At 39.1% G+C, this 5,608-nt stretch overlaps 1 protein-coding gene across 1 annotated transcript in view; it reads left to right on the top strand.

The window, feature by feature from the left end:
* Positions 1–4,796: 4,796 nt before the first annotated feature.
* The window catches only part of SLC35F4 (solute carrier family 35 member F4), a 63,218-nt gene continuing 62,406 nt past the window's right edge, over positions 4,797–5,608 (top strand). Inside the window, exon 1 of the mRNA XM_008065967.2 lies at positions 4,797–4,889. The gene's annotated coding sequence lies outside the window, so the exon portion shown is untranslated. The remainder of the gene's footprint in view (positions 4,890–5,608) is intronic.

Genomic DNA, 5,608 nt, shown 5'->3' with positions numbered 1-5,608 from the left:
CTTTTGATTGACTAACTTCTAAATTGGTATCTTTCCTCCAAATTCTCTCTAGACTATGCATCCTGTCCTCTTTTGCAAATTTTGCCTTCCTGAAACTCTACTTTCAAGCCATCAGTCCTCTACAAAACACCTTATATGTTCTCCACAATTAAAAGACCTAACTCCACACTTTTATTTGTTGGGAGTGGCTCTGGATTCTTCCTATTCATACGCTGCTCTCCTTTATGATCTACTTGAATCCACTGTCCTTTAGTAAGCATTCTTTAATGACCAGGCTGAAATTACTCTCCACTTGCTGAACAGTAGTTGTCCTTGTTTTCTGTGGAACTGATTTTGCTCCCCTTGATATTTTTAAATATTGTTGGGAATTCATGTCTTCTTATTTTCCCAACAAAATTGTCACTTTCTTTTATGCAGAAGGACCTCAATAAAACTGAGTAGCTGGAAAAGCAGTGGGATATACAGGAGCGAATATGGGCTTTGAAACTGGACATGCCCAAGCTTTCGTCCTTACTCAGGCTATTGGAGGTTCACTTTCCTTGTTTGTAAAATGAGGATAGTAAAATCTACCCATTATTGTTGTGAAGTCTGGAGAACATATGAGGGGGAACCCAAAAAAACCCCAGAATTTATTTATAAAAATTTTGTACTGCCGGGCTCGGTGGCTCAGCCTGTAATCCCGCACTTTTGGGAGGCTGAGGTGAGTGGATTACCTGAGCCCGCGGGTTCGAGACCCACCTGGGGCAGAGAGACCTCATCTCTACAATAAATCAAAAAATTAGCTGGGCGTGGTAGCGCATGCCTGTAATTCCGGCTACTCGGAAGGCTGAGGAGGATGGATCGCTGGAACCCAGCAGGTCGAGGCTGCAGTGGCCGGAAGCGGCCACTGCACTCCAGTCTGGGCAACAGAGTGAGACTCCAACTCAAAAAAAAAAAAAAATTTTGTATTTATTTGTACATGTTTAAACTTCAATCACCGTCAAAATACTCTCTGTTTGATGAAATATACCTATCTTGATGCTTTTTCCACTGTTCCAAGCAGTTTTTTAAGTAATAAATTTTCTATGAAAATTCAACCAAAATGGATGACAATAATAACCTTACTAAAAAGGAATACTTATTGCCACTGTAATTCAACAGAATTTGAGTTAAAAATAAGCTGAAATATATCTTTTCACATAATCGTTTGTTGAGTTGTTGATATTTTCTCTCTTTTTGTAAGAAAAAAATGACAGAGCAATAATTATAACTGCCAACCCACACCAAGTAAAAAACCCAGGATTATACTTCTGTCTTCAATGTTTCTTCAGTGATTATAACATCTTAGTCATGGAAAAGATTATGAATCTGTAAAAGAAACCCACCTATAAAAGATTCATTGAAAGTGGTCAAAGCTGGTTTTATGGCTAATATATGATTGGTAAGAGCTTGGTTGGTTGGAATAATCATCAATCTAAGAAGCTTAAAGGGAGTCAGGAGACTCTAACTTGGTATATTGGAGGGCTTTTTTTTTTAGTCGGGATCTCACTCTGTCATCTAGGCTGGAGTGCAATGGCACAATCACACCTCACCACAGCTTTGACTTCAGGTGATCCTTCTGCCTCAGTCTCTTGAGTGGCTGGAAGTACAGGTGCGTGCCACCATACCCAGCTAATTTTTTTATTTTTTATAGAGATGAGGTCTCGCTATATTGCTTAGGCTGGTCTCAAACTTATGGGCTTAAGCAATCCTCTCACTTTGACCTCTCAAGATGCTAAAATTATAGGCACGAGCCACTGTGCCTGGCTGGAGAGCTCTTCTTTCCTCCTTTGGATCCTCTTTCCACCCTTTTCCACCCATTTCTCTCTCTCTCTCTCTGTCTCTCTCTCTCTAGGAGCTGGATATGTAAAGACTAATAAAAAGAGGCTGTTCTGTCTCCTGGCTTTGGTTTATTGACTAATGGGGAGTTACTAAAGGATATACAAGGAAGAAAATATTCCCAGCACCTCCCGGCTGGGTGCCTGCCTTAGCTAAAGGTTAACACAAGTCAGGCAATATCCTTCCAGATTCTTCTACCCACTCTGTCCCCTTGTCCCTTTAGGCCTAGGCTTAGTAAGAACTGTAGTTAAACTTGAGTACTGTCCAGCTTCCTATGATTTCTCAAACATAGTGTTTCTCAAATGTTAACTTACACTGGAATCACCTAGAGGGCTCTTTGAAACAAGGGTTACCCCGTTGCAGAATTTCTGATCCAATAGGTCCGATGTAGATGCTGAGAATTTGGATTTCTAACCAGTTCCCAAGTGATGCTGAGTAGGGGGCTTAGAGAACCACTGCACCATGGCTCTATACCTTGACTACCTTTTTGTAAACTGTTCTATTTTGAGTTTGCCATCTCTTCCTTCTGGAACTCTGACTAATCTAAATGGCTATGAAAATTAGTTGAAAATAGTTTGTGTTATGGTTAAACATGATTTGCAGGTATGTATTTGAAAAACCTTCAAGTCAGAAGAAAACCAAAGGGATTTAAGAAATCGTTTTGTCTAAACCTTTAATTTCAAAGTAGAAAGAATATGGACAAAGAGGAGTCAAGTGATTTACCTAAGGTGACATAGCCAATTGGTATTCTACTTTTCGGGGAGCAGCATCTTGTCACAGAGCAACTGTACACACACACACACACACACACACACACACACACACACACACACACACACACCTCCTGAGTTGTGTTAATTGCCTTCTGTATATCCATTATCTCTGCCTTCAAGTTTGGGCTCCAGATCTACACATGGGGTTAGCCTCATAATTTGGGTCAGGCATGGATGAGGTCTCTGACTGAGTTTTCATTATAATGCTTTAGTAAAGCCAGATGTTTTGTTTACCTTTTGTGCCTATAGGAGATACAAGTCAGTGGTAGGGTCCTTGTTTAAATGGTATCTGGGGCCTATTTATATCTTCCAAGTCACCTTAAGATTGCACTCATGGAGACTTACCTGACTCTGCTTTTCACCCACAGTGCTTTCCCAAGACTTTTTCCTTTCTGATCTTTATCAGTTTGGCTTTTCAAGTTGTTATCTGAGAACCTCATACCTCATGCTCAATTTGTTCAAGCAATTACTGTACATAGTGGTGTGATTTTTTTCTCCTTATTTGCTTTGAAGTTCCTAGAGTGGATACCAAAAGCATGCCTGCCCAGCTCCACTCACCCTGTCTGCAATTTGTTGTAATGTTCTCACTCCTGGTCAAAGAAATTGGACAAAGGGTCATTTTTATTCTTGAGTCCTTTCCTCAGGATTTTTTACTCTGGGCAACTAGATTTTTCTCAGAAGCTGTGAGATTGAAAACTTGGAGCTTTCAACAACCAAATTTTCTGCAGAGAAAGACAAGCAGCATCCAGGTGAGAAGAAATGAAGCTGGAGCCAACAGAAAGAGATGGAGAGATGATGAGATTGGCTGACTGCACCAGGTCTCTGGTTTCCATTGCTCCTGAGATTTAGGAATATACTGGCCTTCTTGATAAGTTCCCCTTTTTGCTTAAACCAATTTAGCTTAGATTCCTAGCATATGAAGTCAAATGTTTTAATTAATGTAGTACTACTCAATGTCATTTTTCTTTAGCCGCTCACTGTTAGTTGTAATAGACTACATTTATTGAGTACTTCTTATAGGTTATGTAATTCACACAATACTCCTCAGAGGTGAATTTAACGAAGAGAAACTGAGGCTGAGAGAGATTACATGGACACTTTTGGCTCAGTGTTATGCAGTTTTACATGGCTAAGCCCAGATTCCTACCAGGTCTCCTGTGATGGGGATTTAGACAACCTGGGTTCTTTACTATATGCTGTCTGAATCTCAGTTAGTTCCTTTTCAAGTAAGGGTGAAAGAATGGGATTTTCAATGCTCAGAATTCAGCATATTAGAGTTGATCATCTTAACATTAAATTTCATAGCATGTACTCTGTACCTCTGAGTATTTGCTCTTACAGTTCCCTCTGACTGCATTGCCTATTCCTCACCCTAAAACTCTGCCTGATTAAATCCTGTTCATCCTTCAAACCCACCTTTGATGTAACCTCCCACAGGTTACATCCCTGCCCCAGGCTGCTGAATGAATTACTCACTCCCTTTCTTCTTGCTTCCCAGTTCACATTAAATTATGGTTAATTGTTCACGTCTGACTGATGCTCTAAGTTGAACATTCCATGAAGCTATGTACTATATATTCTTCGTTTGTCTAACTCAGCTCTCAACATGATACATGTCCCTTAATAGTGCTTAATAACTACTTGTTGAATCAGATTGAATTTGGGAGCATGCAAAGCCCAACCAGTGCAGATTTTTTAAAAATCATATTTTCCTGCCTGGACAAATAAGAAAAAAAATAGCCCAAACTGGTCCTACTGCTATGTATCAGGCAAGCAGATATCTTTAATAGGGATAGAGGAATCAACTGATGTGACTAATGAAGTATCTCCAATCTACCATTCCTATCACAGTTTATTCACAATATCTATTAAATTCTGAACATTATTCACTAGCTGAATTTGTAATCCCTGAATTTGTAATCACTGTGGCATAGAAAATAGATATAATTTATTTATAATCCTTGACTACATCCTAACCAACATTCTGAGTATTTATATTTGTCAGAACTGGCTTTATATTAATGGAGTGGTGCAAGATCATACAGGATTGGACATGTCTTCAATTCCAGGATTGAAGGTAACTGTTCCATGGCCCAAGCTCTAGAACCAGCTCTGAAGTTTAAAGTTTGCCTTTCTAGGACAATGATTGAAATGTCTCATGTGGCTGAACTACTCTCATTTCTCTTCCACAAACCAACCGGTGGGAGGCAGCTGGCAGTAGGCAATGGGCTCTGAGGCATATCACATAAAAAATAGGAGGTACCGAAGCTAGGATGTAATATCTCGGTGAAAATGAAGCGGCAAGATAAAACCTGGTGCAGCTTGTAAATTCAACATTTGCTAGCTATGTGCTAAACCAACTTTTTGGGTAACTGTGGCCAATATTTTATCTCAATTACATCTAAACTTGCTATTCAACCTATTTCTAGACTTTCTCTTTTTTACTTACAACTGTCAAGTGATCACAAAATGAAAACTGAGAAAAAATGAGAAGGCACAACTTATCTAAAAATGAATATTAAAAGATACTTGAAAGATAAATTTTAATAGACTCTGGAGTATCTGAATGTCGACCACTCTTTTAAAAAAATTGTCATTTATTTTAAAGTTATGAGGTATAATTAGGGTTAGGTATACAAATGGTCATTGTGTAGGTAACATTTGGGCCTCATTTTGGTCTGCACTTCACCTGGTTTGAGACCAGGTACCCTTATTGATAAGGTGTCCCCCTCTCCCTCCCCTGGCAGTTTCCAGCTGTAGCCAATACCTTTCTTATAGTATAATTGTTCAGGTTCTGCTTATGAGTGAGAACATGTGGTATTCAGTTCTTTGTAATAGATCACTCGGTATTATAGACTTTAAGTCCATTCAAGTTGCTGTGAAGTTCATAATTTTGTCCCTCTTTATGGTTGTGTTATATTTCATCATGTATATTTACCACATTTTAAAAATCCAGTCCTCTTTCGATGGGCAGCATG

Source organism: Carlito syrichta, unplaced genomic scaffold (assembly GCF_000164805.1).
Source record: "Carlito syrichta isolate Samal-C Ts95f unplaced genomic scaffold, Tarsius_syrichta-2.0.1 Scaffold308823, whole genome shotgun sequence".
Lineage (NCBI taxonomy): Eukaryota > Metazoa > Chordata > Mammalia > Primates > Tarsiidae > Carlito > Carlito syrichta.
Note: the sequence above shows the minus strand (reverse complement) of the source record. Positions and strands in the feature narration are given on the sequence as shown.